At 50.8% G+C, this 20,289-nt stretch overlaps 1 long non-coding RNA gene across 1 annotated transcript in view; it reads right to left on the bottom strand.

The window, feature by feature from the left end:
• Positions 1 to 1,123: 1,123 nt before the first annotated feature.
• Positions 1,124 to 20,289, bottom strand: part of LOC144132659 (uncharacterized) — a 32,123-nt gene continuing 12,957 nt past the window's right edge. The window contains exons 2-3 of the long non-coding RNA XR_013314886.1: positions 5,185 to 5,236; positions 1,124 to 3,799 (exon numbers count right to left, since the gene is read on the bottom strand). This is a non-coding gene — a long non-coding RNA (uncharacterized LOC144132659). The remainder of the gene's footprint in view (positions 3,800 to 5,184; positions 5,237 to 20,289) is intronic.

The raw sequence follows: 20,289 nt of genomic DNA, 5'->3' as shown, positions 1-20,289 counted from the left end.
GAGCCGAAGTGAATATATTTTTCATGTATTAATAACATATCTTTTGTGTATTTCTAATGTAGTGTAATGTATATATTTAGTATACCTTTAATGTATGGAATGTAGATTTATAGCATATTTTTAATGTATTAATTGTATATTTTCTTATATTTAATGAATTAATTCCACGTTTTTAGTTTATATTTAAAGTGTATTTTTAGTATATCCTTAGTGCATATTAAATATACCAAGCAGAGAGAAAATGCATTTTTGATGCCTTTATAAGAATGTTGAGAATAGTACTCCTAGCGTACTTAGAAAGCAAAGTGGCAATTTAAGCATAGGGACAAAAATGCCTAATTTATAAGAAAATAATACAATGCATTGGAAGTGCATTTTTAGCAGAGCCTTTTTATCGCTACCACCGCAGTGGTAGTTGAGTCAGAGGAAAAATTCTGCTCGCTGTGCGTAGTACGAGCAGGCGACCTCCACTGGCTGCATTCAACCTCCAAGCCTGGTCTCTCCAACGCGACGTGGGTGGTATAGAGAATGCAGTTGGAGGTATTTTTGTAGAGAGAAGACTTTATTCCACGTTCCGGGTCCGTGCCGCTATTTCAAATCGATGGGTTGAAGCTGCAGCGCGGTGCAATGTGGTGGCTACCCAATACATATTAAGTGATGTGGGCAAAAGATTACCAGAGTTGGAGCAACGCAATGTTTCTCGTTGCCTGACGAGATCGCTTATTATTTCCCCGCCTGTAGTCGGATACAACTCAAGAATGAAGCGGCGAATGCCCTTCCAGCCAATGGCGTCGACCGATTCTCCCCTTTAATCCATCCCTTGGGACCTGCTCACGTGAAATCCCAGGGGGTGGCACATGAGTGGGAATAACTACGCCTTCATCGGATTAACCACGGCGTCATGAAAATCGGTTGACGCCATTGGCTGGAGAGCCTCCTTTCAGGAACATCTGCGGCATCCTTTTTTAGTTGTATCCGATTATAGTATCTTTGCCCGCCCAAAATAAACTATCCTTGCGGTTCTTTCACGTGTTATGTGTTTCGTATCAAGCTAGCAGCGGCTCCCGAACCACCACTTTGTAGAACACGCACACGTTTAATTTTTTGAAGCACTGACACGCACACAACAGGAATTTATTGTTGAGGTCACGCTGAACAAAGGTTTGAGGAAACTTGCACTGCTGTTTGCCATTGCTCGAGCGCTTCGCATCAAATGGCCATGAGTGCAAGGCTGAGGCGTCCAAGAAGTGCTCGGGCGATTAGTTCTTGCCTCTGTTTTGATTAGAACGTGAGCATTTCCATCTAACTGTACTGAGTTGACTCGTCTATATATTGGCTTCATTAAGGCCCTGTGACGCTTCAATTGCCACGGATCGGAAGGGGAAGAATAAGTGCGGGTAGCGTTGTGTCACTGCAGCGAAGGGCGCCCAGGCGACAAATCAGACTGCTTCCCGTCGAGATCGTGGGAAACCTTCACCAGACGTTTAATCACGTGCAAGTGCGATTTCCAGCGACGGTTGGGCTCGTGCGAAATGCTTATGCTAACCCATATATTAGGTGTCCCTGCCAAGGGGTTTGTTTGTTTGTTTCACCCACGGTGAGATTTACTAAAAGAAATTAAAAATAAAGCCTACTGGCCCGTGCCTTTTAAGTGAAACGGGTTAAGCCAACTGAAAATAAAAATGGGGATAGCAAAAAAGAAATTTCATAGCAGGAAAATGCAAAAAAAGATAATCAAAAGGAATTTTAGATCATGGGAGATAAGGACAGTTAAGGAGGATGGGACTTATATTTTGGAGAAATATGTAGCAGCGATTGATAACTCCTGTCTTGATGGGGTGACTATTGAAATTAAAGTAGTTTTATATAAGAGATGCTGCAGAGGTTGACATCGAGATGTTCCGGGACGAGGTGCAGATGTGTGTTGCGCTGATTTGGCTACATTCGCACAACAGCTCGCATAAACTAAAGAATGCATTTTGCTGAAAGCGTAGGATAGCCAGGTGCAGTAACCTGTCATTGAATACCGGGGGGAGGGGGGGGGTCATCTTCACCGACGGCGATGCGGTTAGCGTGCTCGCGACAGAAGAGGGTTACGGCTATGCGTCGCTTTCTTGGTTGGCAAGTTCTTAGTCGGTCATTGCCTTGTGTTCGAACACTGAGCACTATGAATGAAGCCTCAAACCCCTTACAGCAGTTAAGCGAATGACACGGCGAGAATTCGTCTGGTATTCTTCACGAAGGGGATCGTCTCTACAGGTAGGAAGAATATGATATTCGCTGGGAATTAGTTAAGCAATAATAGTTAAGTTGGTTTAGTATGGCAGAGCAAAATGAAGGCAGGATGTGAAATTTCTGGTCAAAATTACGAGTAAACAGTGCATCAGGCTTTCATAGTGAATATTTTTTATGCGTGTGAATTTGAAGACACACCTAGGGTAAAAAAAATCAGATGTGCAGCGAGTGGTCAGAGACCACAAAGAAAAATTGATGACAACGCGAAGGTGACCATGAAATAAATCAAAGATCTGATGCAAAAGCAAAATGCAGCAGGCCGATGCGGCGCATGGCGATGCCGTATAGCCTGCAAGATTCAAGATCGAGTGCCTCGCGGTCGGCGGTAGCGTGTTCGGTGGTTGCAAGCGAGTACATTGTATTTCCCCAGAGCTCACTCAATGCAGCATTATCGTTTCGTGCGTGCTTAAACGCCGCCTTCACCCACGCATATGCCAGGCGCCTTCTCTGGCTAATTAACAAAGCCGCGCTATACTTCCAAGAAGCGATTACAATCGTCAAGGCAGTCGTGCCGGCAGCTGCGGTTGTCTGTATACCTCTGACCTTCGCAGGCATGTCGCGAGCTGCGAATGACTAAACGCCAGTTGTTGGCATCATGTGATATTAGACGGCGAAATCGCAAAAAAAATTGTATGATGCTGCCAGAGAGGTGAAGACAACAAGCAAATACTATTCAACATCGATCTCTCTTTCCATGTTTTCTCAGGTAGATATCACACGTATCGATCGACTGAGTCTGCAGCCTTAAAGCATGGACGTAACTAACGTAAATGAAATACTCCCTTTACGGACACAAGTCTCAAGGCCCTTGCGCCCACTTGCGCGCTTTTTAAGTGGCCGCTTTGGAATAGCCCTTTCAAAAATTTTCATTTCACAGTCTATAGACTGTCCATAGATTTCTGCCAATAAAGTCTGCACACAGTCTGTGAAAATTCTAGACAACTGTCTATAGGCAATACAAATGCGATAGACAGTCTACATACAATCTTTAGATTTGTGGCCATACACTTTTAGTAGTTTTTTGTCTATACACTATGAATACACAAAAATAAATATCTATGGAAGGCAACGGAGAGTGTAAGAAGTCTATAGACTGTATATGGACCTTTTTTTTTTCAAGGGAGGCGGTGTTCGTGAGGCAATATATGTGGCCGAAAACAGTCGGCAAGGCACTTGATTGTCCTATAAAAAAAACAACGATCACCAAGGCCTTATATAGCAGCCTGTCAACTGCCCACTGGCCGACTGAAAAGCAACACGGCTAAGCCGGTCGCCTCAATGTCAGTGTGCGGTGGCGCTCGTCGGGGTGGACGCTGCGCTGGGCTGCCTGGTTATTGCAGGTCGGTACAGGTCATCCCCTTGTTCGTGGCGCCCAATATATCGGGTCCCAACCCAAAAGCGGAGGAATGCCGTTCCTTAGGCAAACTCCCAAACGCCGATTTGTTCTTTTTCGATGGCAGCTGCACCCAAGCCAGCATTCGTGCCCGTTGCCATCCGGGTTACACTGCGTAGAGAGAAAAAGCGGCAGGCACTCCATATATACACTCCATGCTATTGGACCGCAAAATGCCTAGATGCACACTCTGAACGAGTGCAGTAAAACCTAGCAGTAAATTTTAACGGTATTGTTATATTCCGGGTCAGCCTGCTGTGACTCTGCAGCCGAGGCTAGGCTGGAAAGGTAAGCAGACGGGCCTTAGTTTCCCTACCGTGGGGAGTGGCCTACCTCAGCCCTAGCGCACGGCCTCTGAAACTACTGGCTCTACCCCTTCGCACCCGTAGCCCGAAAGGAAACCCGTCTCCTTCGCTTTCCTGCCTAGTCTTGGCTGCCGAGCCACAAAAAGTTGACCGGAGTACAGATAAGGAGCGCAATAGGTGACCGCTGAAGAAGCATTTTTTATGTCTTTCTCCTTTGTATGTATTTTATGTGACGTCCACGCTTATTCGGGTTATGTGCAGACATTTGTTCTTCAAATAAAGAGCCCATTCCTAATAACATTTCTACAGTTGTGGCAAAATTATTAGGTCTAAGCTAAATTATTAGGAGCACCAAGGCTAAACAGTGACAAGCCGAGCTTTTTCTCAGTTCTGACGAGGATATAAACATTCTTTTCGTGGTTATATTTCTGTGCTAATTGTGCATGCGCTCTCTTTTAATTACTAAAATTAAGCAGTTTTGACTGCGAAAACAATCACACCCGCACAATGTGCACTCAAAACTATATTTTAAGTGGAAAGGACCTGTAAAGAACTTGATTTTATAAAACCACAAAAAAAGCGGGATATTCAAGGCTCCTAAAGACAAAAATTACATTTATGAATACCGCCAAAACGCATCAAACAGATGAAATGCCAGAATTGCAGAATGAAAGTTCTTCAATTTTGATTACTCGTCTAACGCAGCATTAAAAAAACGTTGTCATTCCTAAGTAGAATAAAGTCGTAGTTAAATCAGAAGCGGATTTCCGTTGCAGTCAAAAACCGAGAATAATGAATAATATTGTTACCATGCTGACAAAGAATTGCCTATCGGTGCTCTTAAAGACAAAAACGCTAAGAATACGCGCGCGCGCGCGCGTGTGTGTGCGTGTGCGTGCGTGCGTGCGTGCGTGCGTGTGTGTGTGTGTGTGTGTGTGTGTGTGTGTGTGTGTGTGTGTGTGTGTGTGTGTGTGTGTGTGTGTGTGTGTGTGTGTGTGTGTGTGTGTGTGTGTGTGTGTGTGTGTGTGTGTGTGTGTGTGTGTGTGTGTGCGTGCGTGCGTGCGTGCGTGCGTGCGTGCGTGCGTGCGCGCGCGTTCTCGACGCCTTAGGCCGTACAGTACCTCTCTGCGCTGCACAGTTGCTTGGGGAGTCCTCCCCGTAACAATATGGATCACAGGCATTCCCACTTACCGGTCTGATGCACTCTTTGTGTCCTATGGGACCAGGGCCTCCAAAGCTTGCACTGTAAGAGAGTGCAGCGAGAAGAGGAGTTACGACTGCGTAGAACGGCGACTGTGTCAAAGCAAACGTTCTGGAAACCTTTCAGTACAAAAATTTACCACGGAGCACATATCGCGATGTTTACTGCGTTTCCGCAGTCACAGGGAATGCGGTATATATATTAGTTTTGATCATAAAATGCACACGATTATTGTAATTTACTGGAGTACCAAGCGCAGCGGTGGGAATGGTGAGCCGGATTAGAACCCGACCGCGGCGGCCGCGTTTCGATAAACGCGCGCAAAGGGCGCCCGAGTACTGTTTTGATTTATGGGGTTTAACGTCCCAAAGCGACCCAGGCTATGAGAGACGCCGTAGGGATCCGGAAATTTCGACCATCTGGGGTTTTTTAACGTGCACTGACATCGCACAGCACACGGGCCTCTAGAATTTCGCCTCCATCGAAATTCGACCACCACAGCCGGGATCGAACCCGCGTCTTTCGAGCCAGCAGCCGAGCGCCATAACCACTGAGCCACCGCGGTGGTTGCGCCCGTGTGCTGTGCGATGTCAGTGCAATAGGCGCCTTGGTACCTATGCGGAGCACAAGGAATCCCTCATAACAGCTCAAGAATGCTGCCTGCGCCTCAGCTGTACAGACATCAGGACACTTCAGCGGCTGGGACGTCACCCCCACACAGAAAAAGATCAAACACCACGGACCAGGCTACCCTTGGCCACCAGCGGAGGATATCACGTCCTCCCAATTCAAACCAATATGGACCCCATACACCACGACGAAATGCCTGAGCCAAGCAAATACAGCATAAGGTCATACGTCGCAAGGCAAATATTCTTTACACTGACGCCAGCCCCATCCAAGTTCGGGCGGCTGTGGTAGCAACCGTCATAACCAACCTCGAGGAGGAGATAGCCAGCGCCACGGTTCAAAGCCGAAACAGCATAGCCGACGCTGAGGAAGTCGCAGTCGCGCTTGCCATCAAGCACGCTCACACCACCGAGCAAATGACTACAGTCATGAGCGACTCGTCGCAAGCCTGCAAGGCGCACCTCAATTGCAAAGTCTGCCAAGCAGCCGCCACACATCTTGAGGACTCAACTCCCGCCCGCCGCAGTATTCTCTGGTTCCCAGCCCACGAAGGCATGGGGGCTATGAGGCGGCTGACAGCATAGCTCGAGGCTATACATTCCGAGCATCGTCGCCGTCCACCTCCGAACCTTCGTCTCCACTAACATACGGTGAAAATATAATAGACTATCATCGACTCAGCCACAGGAAATACGCAGCCCCCACAAAGACCTCGCTCGTCAGGAGGCCACTATATGGCAAAACATGCAAGCCCGCACACTACCAAACTTACCTCGGCACAATAAGATTTCGCCCGCGCAATAGCCAACAAAGGCATGCCCGGCCTTCGGAGAGATTTCAGATATCGTTCAAATGAGAGAAAGAGAGAGAAACAACTTTATTGCCATAGAGTGGCGGGATTTAGGGCAGGTGGGCTTGGTGTGGCCCCCAGGTGGGGGCGACTTCCTGGGCCCACGAAATGAGTGCCAGTTGGATGCTCTTGTCTGGCCTTTTGAGGAGTTCGTTCCATCCATCTTCGGAGGGAGCTGGCAGTAAGGTTCGAGGGGGCGGATTTCCCGCGCAACCCCAGAGGATGTGAGCCTGGGTGGCGATTTCTCCCTGGTAACAAATCTGGCAGACGGGGTCGTATTCCCCGTCTGTGATGAGTGAAAGTCTAGAATGGCTAAGGATAGAGTGTGTCTGCAACCTGCGGAGCAAGGTGGCTTGCGCTCGGTTCAAGTCGGGGTGTGGAGGCGGGAACTGGCGTCTCATCTCTCTGTAGAGGTTGGTAATTTCGGCAACGGTCTGGGGAGCCTCTGCAAGAGCGTCTGGGTCCGTGGGGCCGGCCGCCCGGTTGGTTAGTCCTCGGGCTAGTCGGTCGACCCCTTCGTTTCCAGAGTTTCCCGCGTGGGCGGGTACCCAGACCAGGTTGATCTTATGGTCGGGAGTGCAGCCGCGAAGGATGCGTGCAGCGGGGTGGCAGATAAAACCTGCCGAGTAATTTTGTATTGCTCTTTTGGAGTCGCTGAGGACTGTGCGCGTACGTGGGTCAGCGATGGCCAGCGCGATGGCGGTTTCTTCTGCCGCTGTCGGAGAGTGAGCTACTACTGTGGCGGCGGTGACGAGAGTAGACTGTGGCGTGGCTGCACAAGCCACGTATGTGTTTGCACTTTGCCGTGCAGCATCTACGTATATTGCGTGTTCGTCGGCAAGGTATGTGGCATCTAGTGCTTGGGCTTTCAGCTGACGGCGCGTATCATGGCGGCCAGGTAGCATGTTTTTGGAGATTGGTTTTATAACTAGGCGGCTATAGACCCCTATCGGAATGGGCGTCGTGGGGTGGACGTCGCCTATGGGGTTGATGTTGAGACGGTCAAGTATGAGCCGCCCGTGTTTAGTGCGGGAGAGGCGGTGGATTTGGGCGGTCTTGTGTGCCTCTATGAGTTCTGTGAGCGTGTTGTAGATGCCGAGTTGGAGGAGGTGCTGTGTGCTGGCGTACTGAGGTAGCCCCAGTGCCGCTTTGTAAGCTGAACGTATAATGCTGTTCACAGCTTCTTCGTCCTTCCGGCGGAGGTGATAGTAGGGGTAGGAGTAGACTATCCTGCTAATGAGGAAAGCTTGCGTGAGCCGACAGAGGTCATCCTCCTTCATACCTCTGCGGCGGGTGCTGATGCGGCGGATAAGGCCGTTGATCTGGTTGGCTGTGGTGCGGAGGCGCTGAATGGCCTCCGAGTTTTGCGTGTTGTTCTGTATTAACATACCCAGAACGCGAATAGTGCGGACCGGAGGTATGGGATGTGTGTCGACTTGAAGCACAATAGGTTCTTGCGGGTCGGGGACAGGCAGGCGAGCTCGTCTGTCCCTGATGACTAGTAATTCGGACTTCGTGGAGGAGCATGTGAGCCCGTTCGCCTGTACAAAGGAGTGTACTTTATCGATTGCTGTTTGGAGGGAGTTTTGGATTTCCCCGTCAGAGCCAGAGTTGGTCCACAGGGTAATGTCGTCGGCATATATTGAGTGTTTAATGTGAGGTATCTTTTCCAGGAGCAGAGGGAGGCCTCTCATTGTAGTGTTGAAAAGGAACGGAGATAGGACTGCTCCTTGTGATGTTCCTCGGGTGCCTAGTGTGATCTTCTCACTGTGGAGGTCTGCAATATGAAGTTCTGCTGTACGGTTATGAAGAAAGTCGGCGATGTAGTTGTAAGTGCGAGTGCCTACATTCATTTGTGAGAGGTTTGCCAGGATGGAAGCATGTGACACGTTGTCGAAAGCCTTGCTGACATCTAGGCTTAGGATGGTTCGTGTAGCTCGGATGGGTCTCGGATCGAGGATGTCGTGTTGGATTTGCCACATAATGTCTTGAGTGGAGAGGCCGGTTCTGAAGCCGATCATAGTGGGGGGGAAAAGGTCCTCTTGGTCTACGTGAGTGTGGAGTCTATTGAGTATGACGTGTTCCATGACCTTTCCCAGGCAGGACGTGAGCGAGATGGGCCGAAGGTTGCCCAGCTCGAGTCGTTTGCCTGGCTTAGGTATGAAAATCACTTTGGCATGCTTCCAAGTGTCTGGAAGGCGACCCTCATGCCAATGTTGGTTGAAGAGGTCCGTGAGTGCTTCGACGGACTGATCTTCGAGGTTACGAAGCATCTTGTTGGTTATGTGGTCGTCGCCAGCGGCAGCGGTGGTTTTAATCTGGTTGAGGGCGGCGCGGACTTCTCCTGCCGTGATGTCGGCGTCCATGTTGGTGTTCTGAGCACCCGTGTATCCTGAAGGGATGGGAATTTCAGTGGAAGTATTGATGTATTTGTCTTTCAGGGTAGCGAGGAGTTCCTCATTTGTTCCCTGAAAAGCGTGTTTGACACGGGTGAGGTTCTTGTGAGATGTGGATTTGGTGTGAGTTGGGTCCAGTAAATGTCTGAGCAAGAACCACGAGTTTTTGCATCCTAACTGGCCGTTAAGACGGTCGCAGGTTTGATGCCATTGCTCCTGACTCAGTTTGACGGAGTAAGCTTCGATCTCTCGCTCGAGGCGAACGAGACGGAGCTTGAGGGGTCGATTGTGCTTTTGGCGGAGCCAGCGAGCCCTAAGACTGCGCTGGGCCTCCCACATGTGTATTAGTTTGGCGTCGGGAGAGGGGCCATCCTCGTTCTGGGTAGTCGTGGAGGTGGCATTGGCGGTGTCTTCGAGAAGTGCGTTTGCCCATGCGTCCAGGTCGTCTATGGGGGCCGAAGTGCGTTTGGCGCGCACGTATCGGAAGGCGTCCCAGTTAGTGTGCCTGATTGTTCGGTTGGGGGCTTTGCTGTGTGTAGCCGTGAAGGTTGTGCTGAGAACATAATGGTCGCTACCTATGTTCATGCCGAGGTTTTCCCAGCGTGCGTCTGGGATGTTGCGGGCGAAAGTGAGATCGGGGCAGCTGTCCTGTGTGACACTGTTTCCAATGCGAGTAGGCCTGTCGGGGTCTAGGAGTAGTGTCAGGCCCAGTGTTTGGGCTGTCTCCCACACTTTGGCTCCCTTACGACCGCATGCTTTGCGGGGGTAGCCCCACTCGGTATGCGGCGCGTTGAAGTCACCTAAGATGAGTAGCATCCCTGTTTGTGCAGTCGCGCAGGCCTTACGAACGAGGGTTGCCACTCGTGTGCTTTTGTCGCTAGGGGGGCTGTAGACGTTAAGGATGTGGAGCGGGGCTTGTGAGCGACTGTTCGGTAGGACCTGTACGAAAGTGTGCGGAACCTCGGGGTAACTAAGGTCTATATGATTAGCTGCTAAATTTTGGTGGACCAGGATGGCGGTGTTGGGCCGTTGGTCTGGTGTCGTTTGTTGGTTATATGCGGCGTAGCTGGTAAGTTTCGTGTCCATGTATGTTTCCTGAAGTGCGATGATGTGGGGGGTGTGCGGCTGGGCCTGCAGGGTGTGCTCCAAGGCTCGCCGCTTCGCCTTGAAGCCCCTGCAGTTCCATTGCCAAACTGTGAAGGGGGAGCTAGCCATCGCGTTTCCCGTAGGGTTCGGGGCGCTGTGATAGCGCGACGGGTGATTTAAGAATGCCGCCTGCACGTGAGCGCGCGGTTGCACTCTCCGATGTGGCGACAATAATGGGTGCTGGGTAGTTAGGAGGGGTTGGCGACTGCAAGGGGGTTGCTGATGTCGGGGGATTCGTGAGGGTATCGAGCCTGGCATGAAGGGTTTGGATGTTGGCTGCCATTGTGGCGCAGCTTTCTACTAGACGGTCAATGGTGGGGGCGAGTCGAAGGAGGGCGCCCTCGAATTGGGCCATTCGCGCATCAGCTGCCTCGAATTTGGCATCTATGTCTGCTTGTGAGGAGGGGAGAGGTGCTTTACGCTTCGTGCGCTTAGGCTGCTCAGTGTCCATGCGTGGATCACCTACAGGGTCGGATGTGGGAGCGTGAGCCACCTGCTGTGGTTGCAATTTGGGGTTTGCCTGTGCTGATTCTAGGCTATGAATTTTAGCGTTTGCTTTGGCCAATTGTAGCTGTAGTTCCTTGACCATATCTGCCAGCTCCCTTACCTGTGAATCTGGTGGAGAAGCGGTGACTTGTGCAGGAGTCTTCCATCCAACTTGTTTGGCTGCTTTGGTCCCCGGCCGGGCTTGAGAGCTGGCCCGAGAGCTGGGTGAGGCGGATGTGGAACGGCTGCGAGTGCGGCTGGAAGGGCTGTCGCTGCCGTCGCTGCCAAGCGGGGGGAAGGAGCCGTCCCGCAGTAGGTTGTCGTCGCCGCGTTTGCGGTCTCGGGACCGGGACTGGCGTCCGGGGTTTGCCAAGTTGGAGCCGGTATCGATGGCAGTGACCGACGGGGAAGACTTGGGCCGAGTGGAGGACGTGAACCGGTATTTGCAGCTTCTGCTGCCTGTAGGGTGGGCACCTTTGCAGACGATGCATGAGGCTTGGCACGTGGGCGGTTGGCCAGCTGGAGGAGGGTCATGGGCTGCGCCACAGCGTCGGCAGGTCGGTTGTCACGGGTGGGGGCACACATCCGCCCTGTGGCCTAGCTTCCGGCAGTTGAAGCATGCCTCCGGACGGCGTTTGTAGGGGTACACCTCAAAAGTGAAGCCGAGATACCTCACGTAGCGGGGTAGCTTGGCATTGGCGATAGTCACCACGAAATGTCGTGTGCGGCCCATGCGGCGTGCGGCGACTACGGGGAGATCAGGGTTTCGAGCTTGGAGCTCAGCGAGGATCTCAGAGTCGGTCTCGTGACTGTAGGCTCTGTATATGATTCCTCGAACGGAGTCATCGGGGGCTGGGGCGTACGTGGCTACCCGGATGGCATTGGAGTCAATGGTTAACGTTTGTATTTTAGCATACAGGAACGCCCGTTCTTTTTCCGGTGTGCTGATGGTAACAGTGTTGTTTGTGGGGTGGATGCGGACTTGGTCGGCGGTGATTGCAAGGCGGCCGTCGATCTTGGCGGCGTTGTAGATGGCCATCGCCAATTTGGCCGGGCCGACTGCGTTGAGGTCGACGGTACCTTGCGGTCGGAAGACGATTTTGTAGTCCTCTGTAGGCAGGCGAGGAAGTGGTCGTTTTTTAGTCGGCGGTGGTGGACGGCCGCGGGGTCGTTGGTCTGACAGGACAGTAGTGGCTGCAGGCGTTTGGGTGTTGGCCGGCGGCGTTGCCGGTGGTGGCGGGCGTCTGTAGCGGCGTTGCATTTCGAGCGCCGTCCAAGTGCCATCGGCCAGCTCCGCGGCGGTAACATCCGTGCCGGTGACTGTGTACTGCATCTTTAAATGCAGGGAAGCGCCGTCGAGGCGAAGCGGGCGTCGCCGCCGCAGGTGGGAGCAGAGCACGCACTAGGCGTGCTGAGCCGTTAGGCCTAGCTCCCGCGGTCGGGCGTTGCCGCAAATCGGCCGTAAAGTTGAAGACACTCGCCTGAAAGTAGTTAAAAGTCCCACAGGTGACGCCGGATGGGTGGCGGGCCGTCCTGTGAAAAATTGGTGGCTGTAAATAGCCGGAAACTGGTGAAATCGCCGGAACATCGCAGACCGCATACAAGATGCGTCCGCTCGCTCCGAGCGCAGTCGGCGTTCCCAGCATCGGCGAACGCGGCACAGTGAAACAGCAGGTGCTGTAGTGTTTCCACTGCACCGCATTCGTCGCACACATCACTCGACGCGATTCCGTGACGCTCCCGTCGTTCCCCACGCCACGTGGAGCCAATGCGCACGCGGAGCATCATTGCACGTTGCGACCGCGTAAGTGCGCAATAGCCGGTGATGCTTTCGATGCGCTCACCTCCTGCGATGCGTGGGTCGGGTGCTGCTTTCGGAGATAATCCAGGATGACAGCACGTATGTCCTTCAGCGCAAGGGACAGATCGCTGGGAGGTAGTTGATCTGCGGCGGTCGCGAGGTCGTCAGCTTCTTCGTTGCCGGCGATAACTAAGTGACCGGGCACCCACTGAGCACGCACGGCGTATCCTCTTTGCGCGAGAGAATGTCCCGCACTAGTTGTGCGCCGCGGCCTTTGGATTGCGGGCGGCTAAGGGCGGCGCAGGAGTCGCACATCAGAGAACTCCTGGGTGGCAGAGTGCAGAGTGAGCAGCAGGTCCGGCCCGAGCCGGATCCCCATACTCCGCCGTAGTGGAAGAGGCTAGGAATGTTGCGTTTGCTGGCTGTGCAGTCGGAGGGCGGGGATGGTTGCCGCCGCGACGAAGGAGCAGCTGTTGTGGACACTGAGCCGTCGGTGTACACGAGGAGATGGTCCTGGAGCTCCTCGTGTATGACGGCTCTGGCCAGCTGCTGCACAGCAGAGAGGGGTGTGCTCTGATGTCCCGCGATGGCGCCGATTTCTCACTACACCTCCGAGGCACCAGGCCAGGGCGCGCCGGTGCCTTTGTGGGGTGGGCCTTCACTCAAGTGCTGATACTCGAGCAGCGCCGCGCCCATTCGTGAGCGCAGGCGCAAGCGCATATGCTGCAGCAGCGAGCCGCCATCCGTTGCACGGTGAAGCCGGTCGATGCGATTCAGTGCCCTGCGTGCTGCTTGGAGCTCAAGTGGCCACGCTGTTGCCTCGGCCAACGTTGCAGGGCACTGAGAATATTTGGGCAGGCCTTGGCACATGCTCAGGGACTTGCAGTGCTGGAGCTCGAGCATCTTCTAGCATGGCTTGCTCACCGTGACGAGCGGCAGCGCATTGAGCACCGCCCCCAAAGCTGCGGCATTGTATAGCCGCAAAGCGGCTTGCTGGGAGATGCCCTAGTCCCAAGCGGTGAGCTTTTCCACGGCAGAGGTACCGCACTGATTTACGCCAATGTATCAGAGTCCTGTCCAGTGACAGTGGCGGAAGGTGCGCGCGTCAGCGCGAAACGCAAGCCATGGCCACCGATTTGTCCGCGCTCAGCGACATACCAAGGACGGGCAAGCTGGCGTCGATTGCGGTCAGAGCTCTCTGGAGGCACCCCCGCACGCGGAGAACCTCCCCCGGTGTCCCCCCGCACCACAGAGCAATGTCTCTGCAAATATGGACATGTGCACAAGGTGTCGGCCGCTCGTGGGGAGGGAGACCGGCACCACCGACATGACCACATTAAAGAGATAAAGGTAATAGGTCAGAGCCCTGCAGCACGCTCAGGTCCACCGGACGAGGCTTGGAGAACCTACCCCCAACTCGTACGCGCATGGTGAACCCACCCAGGAAGCCGTAAACGTATCGCAAAAGGCGTTCGCTCACACGGCTGCCTCAAGACCCGCCAGAATTGGTGCGCTTTGAACGTTGTGAAAAGCGCCCGAGACGTCCAATAGGAGAAGCAGCGCAACCTGGCCTGCCGCCCTGTCGTAGTCCAGCGCTGTAACAACGCCCGATATAGAATCAGCCGTGCATCGTATCCCACGGGAACCAGTCTTCCGCTTGTCAAACAAATCAGCCTTCGCAGCCGTCTCGTTTCGATTGAGGCGAAACGCAAAAGGCGCCCATGCGCTGTACGATGTCAGTGCAGGTTAAAGACCCCATGTGGGCGAAAATATTCCGGGGCCCTCCACTACGGCACCTCTTTCTACCTTTCTTCGTTCGCTCCCTCTTTTATCCTTTCCCTTACGACGCGGTTCAGGTGTTCGGCTATATGTGAGAGAGATACTGCGCCATTTTCTTTCACCAAGCACCCAAACCAAGAGTGTACGTCAGAAGCCACGAGTCTATTTATTGACTTTCTATCCCAATGGGCAGCGGTCATACTATTCTATAACTGCACTTAAGACGAGGTGGTGTGTGCGAAGATAACTGAATATATTTTTCATTATAATGCATGCAGTACTTTCTAATCTTTACGACTGTTTCTTAAATGGCGGAATTAAGCGAGACCTGCAGTAAATATTTTCACTTTTTCTAAGTGCACTTCTTTTTTTACCTCTCCCTTAATCCATAATCCACCAACTGTAAGACTGCTACCCCTTCTTGCTCTCCTTATTTAAACCCCTACGAAGACGCGCTCTGTCTCTAGCTGCGAAAGCACCGAGACGCCCCTTCCTCCAGTCCCGCAAAGAAACACGTGTGCAATGTCCTGACAGTGGACTGGCCGTACTATTGTCCCTGACATTCCTGAATTACGCAGCGTGGCAACAATGTTGTTCATTTCCATGTATGAAATGCGTGGGGAAAGTCTCTCGGATGTTATCGGGTAGGGTCCTTTAAAAGCGCTGCTCGGTTTCAACCCTTCGCATGGCTGCGAACTGCCAGCTGCCTCCAACCAGCAAAGCCCTGGAGGATGTTCAAAGCGTTCGGAGGCGTCTTACGGCTGGGGTTCCACCCGATGACCACTAAATCAGTTCTCACTTGAAGCGCAAGACTTCAGGTGCTTGAAGGAGGTGGTGCCGCAATCTCGCCTTAGTGCGCCAAAACTAAAGTCAAAGTGGAAATATAGCAAAAAAGACGAACTGCGCAACTAGAACACGGACGAAAGGGAGGCAGACACACACTAACGCAGACTTACAACTTTACTAAAGGAAGGAATACAAGGCAAATATATATAGCAATCCCAACGCACTTCAAATCTGATCAATATGGCACGTGACAATCTGCCCAGGCGATAAACAGACCACACAAGAACCAACGCTTACAAGATAATCTTATACCGGGCCGGCCCTTTCTATGAAAACAAAAAGCAAAGGAACGCTTAGCGACAGTGCACTCTTGATAATTACGCGTTCTCCAAAGTAAGAAAATTCAAAACAAAACCACACCACTGTAGCCATCTGATACCACTGAAGCTCGAACCGCTTACAAGCGCAGGTGCTGACACCAAAACCAAGAGACGAAGCACACCCCCTTTTGAAAGCAAACAAAACGGGAAACAAGAACAACCACATCGGTTATCGTCAAAATAAAAAAACAGTGAAAAAAGGCACCAGGTCAAAAGGGTAAAAACACCATGAATCAGCTCAAGAAGCTACGTCACAAAAACAGTGAAAATAGGCACCGAGTCATTTAAAAAACAAAAAGATGAAAGACGGGACAACAGTTTAAGACAACAACGGTTTTAAAAAAGGGGGAGGGGGGGGTGAATGAAATCCGAAGCGTAGGAAAACATCTCAAACCATGACAGAACCGAAACAAAACTGAGATCGCTAATCAAATGAACAACGAAAGCATCAAACGCAATCAGGAGGCACTGCTGAATCACCAGGGCACAAACAGGCCACTAGGCTACACATGCCCCCGCAAAAACGAAAATTCTTTGGATGATAAGGAAATGGAAGCCTTAGCACAAACAGGCCGCTAGGCTACACATGCCCCCGCAAAAACGAAAATTCTTTGGATGATAAGGAAATGGAAGCCTACGAAAATTCTTTGGATGATAAGGAAATGGAAGCCTAAGGCTTCCATTTCCTTATCATCCAAAGAATTTTCGTTTTTGCGGGGGCATGTGTAGCCTAGTGGCCTGTTTGTGCCCTGGTGATTGAGCAGTGCCTCCTGATTGCGTTTGATGCTTTCGTTGTTCATTTGATTAGCGATCTCAGTTTTGTTTCGGTTCTGTCATGGTTTGAGATGTTTTCCTACGCTTCGGATTTCATTCACCCCCCCCCCCCCTCCCCCTTTTTTAAAACCGTTGTTGTCTTAAACTGTTGTCCCGTCTTTCATCTTTTTGTTTTTTAAATGACTCGGTGCCTATTTTCACTGTTTTTGTGACGTAGCTTCTTGAGCTGATTCATGGTGTTTTTACCCTTTTGACCTGGTGCCTTTTTTCACTGTTTTTTTATTTTGACGATAACCGATGTGGTTGTTCTTGTTTCCCGTTTTGTTTGCTTTCAAAAGGGGGTGTGCTTCGTCTCTTGGTTTTGGTGTCAGCACCTGCGCTTGTAAGCGGTTCGAGCTTCAGTGGTATCAGATGGCTACAGTGGTGTGGTTTTGTTTTGAATTTTCTTACTTTGGAGAACGCGTAATTATCAAGAGTGCACTGTCGCTAAGCGTTCCTTTGCTTTTGTTTTCATAGAAAGGGCCGGCCCGGTATAAGATTATCTTGTAAGCGTTGGTTCTTGTGTGGTCTGTTTATCGCCTGGGCAGATTGTCACGTGCCATATTGATCAGATTTGAAGTGCGTTGGGATTGCTATATATATTTGCCTTGTATTCCTTCCTTTAGTAAAGTTGTAAGTCTGCGTTAGTGTGTGTCTGCCTCCCTTTCGTCCGTGTTCTTGTTGCGCAGTTCGTCTTTTTTGCATTATGATCAACCAACTAGCCCGACAAGTCCTGTTGGAAATATAGTCGGGTGCAAATGCAAGGGGTGCACTGTGATCATTCTGTCCTGTCCGCTTTGTTCTCTTTACGTCTCTCTTTCTCCCATTTTTTTTCTCAGCCGCCGCGGTGGCTCAGTTCGTTATGGCGCTTGGCTGCGAACCCGAAAGACGCGAGTTCGATCCCTACCGCGGCTGCCGCATTTCGATGGAGACAAACTTCTAGAGGCCCTTCCACTGTGCGATGTCATTGAACTTTAAAGAACCCCAGGTGGTTGAAGGCTGCCGCATTTTGATGGAGCTGAACTTCTCGAGGCACGAGTGCAGTGCGATGTCAGTGGAAGTTAAAGAACCCGTGGTGGCCGAAGGCTGCCGCAGTTCGATGGAGACGAACTTCTAGAGGCCCTGCACTCTGTCATGTCAGTGGTCGTTAAAGACCCGCAAGTGGTCGAAGGCTGCCGCATTTCGATGGAGCTGAACTTCTAGAGGCCCGTGCACTCTGCGTTGTCAGTGCACGCTAAAGAACGCCAGGTAGTCTAAGGCGGCCGTATTTCGATGGAGCCGAACTTCTAGAGGTCCGAGTACTGTGCGATGTTAGTGCACGTTAAAGAAGCCCAGGTGGCCAAAGGCAGCCGCATTTCGATGGAGCCGAACATCTAGAGGCCCTGCACTGTGCCATGTCAGTTGGCGTTAAAGAACCCCAGGTGGTCGAAGCCTGCCGCATTCGATGGAGCCGAAGTTTTAGGCGCCCTGCAGTGTGCGATGTCAGTGCACGTTAAAGAACCTATGTGGTCGAAGGGTGCCGCATTTCGATGAAGCCGAACTTCTAGACTTTACTGTGCGATGTCAATGCACGTTAAAGAACCGAGGTGGTGGAAATTTTCGGAGCCCATCACTACGGCGTCCCTCATAGCCTAAATCGCCTTGGGACGTTAACCCACCATAAATTTTAAATGAAATTTAAATTGGTTCTTGACGAAAGGAAATGGCGAAAAACCTCTCATCTCGGAGGACACTCGAATGGCGCGCCGTAATGGGAGAGATAAAGGAGGTGCGAGAGAAGAAAGAGAGTAAGAGGTGCCGTAGTTGAGGGCTCCGAATAATTTCGTCATTAACGTGCCTGACATTGCAGAGCACAGGAGCACCTTTGCATTTCGCCTCCATCAAAACGCGGCCGGCGCCCATAATCAGATTGGAACCCATAAAATCCGGCTAAATAGACGAGCGTTTAAACACTGAGACACCGCCGGGAGTACACAAGTGTATTCCTTTAGTAATCACTAGCCGGGGTATCTGTTAACGGTGACTGAAGGTGTCTCAGAAACAGCCGCTGCTGTAAGACCCTCACAATTACACAGAGCTGTCATTCTATGCATAAACAAACGATAAACAAAAGGCAGAGTTTAGCTTCCTGATGGAAAGAAAGTTTTGAAACATACACGGGGAAGTTGGAAATTGCTGACAGCCTTGTTTCGACAGCTATTTTGACAAAGATAGGTCACAACATTAAGATTTATCTACAAAGTATCCTCCCTTTTTCAACGCACTTTGCTCACTGACCTCAAGCGTGCATATGTCTTCTAAGGAGAAAGTTCTGAGTTGGTCATGAAGAAAAATTTGCTCTGTTTCGCGCACGTCTAGGGTCCTGGAAAATCGATCACTTCGCAAAGCTTCTTTGAGCGGATGAAATAGGTGAATGTCGGAGGGAGCAAGACCCGTAGTGTAGGAAGGGTATCCCAGTACCTCAAAACGCAACTTGCTGATGATAGTTTCAATTTTGTATTGAGCCGTGGGCTGGCTTCTGTTTAGGCCACACAATGATGCTTTGCATCAAAGCATCATTCTTTCGCGCAAACAGAATAATTTCGAATGAAACCAGGCAGTGCTGCGCAAGAAGGTATGTAAAAAACTATCAGCTCTCTCCTTCTACAGTTAAGTTGCACTGAGATAATTCAGCAAAACGTATATAATTTTACTACATCTCTTTTTAATGCACTTAGTCCATAGAGCCGCAAGCGTGCTGGAAATGGTGCATAAGTGGAATTTTAACTAAGGGAAGCCTTCACGGAAGGAATACGCACGCTTGCGGCTCTATGAACAAAGTGCATTAAGTAGGGATGTAGTAAAATTGTATACGTCTTGCTGAATTATCTCTGTGCAACTTGACTGTAGAAGGAAAGAGTTAATAAATTTTTTCATACCTTCTTGCGCAGCATTGCCTGGTTTCATTTGAAATAATTACTGAACAGAAATCAATTTTAACAGCAAAAACGATAAAATGGACAAGCATAAACGAAACTGATACAAATACGTTTTGAAGTATTTGAAGAATAAGGCGTTTTAAAAACGGCATCTGAGAATTCCTATCCATGTCTTCGGATTTTTCCACTAGCAGCTCTACCACAATACTTGCTGCTGTGAGCACAGGAATTCAAGACATGATGCTGGGGTCACAGAATCTGTTGCACATGCGTAAAAAAATTAAATATGCTGTGGTTCGATCCAGCTTTACCTGGTAAGACGTGCGAAAGGTCTGTTAAGCACGGTTATTCAATCATACGGCTTTCCATGCCGTAAATGGCATCAGATTTCACTTGACGGCTAGGATACATCTTCGAAGCACTAGTAGCGTCTCATTGCTCATCCATGGGTGTGTGTGAAGGTAAGGACACGCCACACGCTTCTATATAGCCAACGGCGCGTCACGCGATTTCCGGCAGTTGCGAGAGTGCCGTCGGCTACGCATACGCAGCTGTGGCGATGCGCAGGGAGTCACGTGGTTCGATAGTTGCGAGCCACGCGAGCACCGTCAGCTTAACGTGCACAGCTGTGGCGGGGCTTAGCAAATCATGTGGTATGATATCAGAGCGAAGCATCTGCTCATCATGGTTTCAAGGTCAAATTTCTTAGCCACATGACCTCCATCTTTGTGCTGGAGGAGTAAAGCTTTACGGTCTAAAAAAGTATAGAGACGGTTCAGAAATTTTGTTAATGAATCGCATTAGAAGTGTAGCAAAGATATCATAGAAGCAATGCAATTAATGCAAAACATTTCAACAAGGCGAAAACTCTGACACGTCTCGTCCAGGTGTGCCTCTTAATTGCTGTCTGAAAAAGAAAACGCTGCGTCGTACAATGCACGCAGGTATCGACTGTCGAGATCATGGGCCTGGCGAAGATACCGGACACAGTGACAGTGCTATTCTGTCTTAATGTAGGAGCGACCATGTTTTAGCTGGCAGGGAGGACGGGCAAGTCGACGGTGAACTACGGCGACGCCTGCTGGGATGTCGGTACTGTTATGTATGAAG

The sequence above is a fragment of the Amblyomma americanum genome, chromosome 5, assembly GCF_052857255.1.
Source record: "Amblyomma americanum isolate KBUSLIRL-KWMA chromosome 5, ASM5285725v1, whole genome shotgun sequence".
NCBI lineage: Eukaryota > Metazoa > Arthropoda > Arachnida > Ixodida > Ixodidae > Amblyomma > Amblyomma americanum.
Note: the sequence above shows the minus strand (reverse complement) of the source record. Positions and strands in the feature narration are given on the sequence as shown.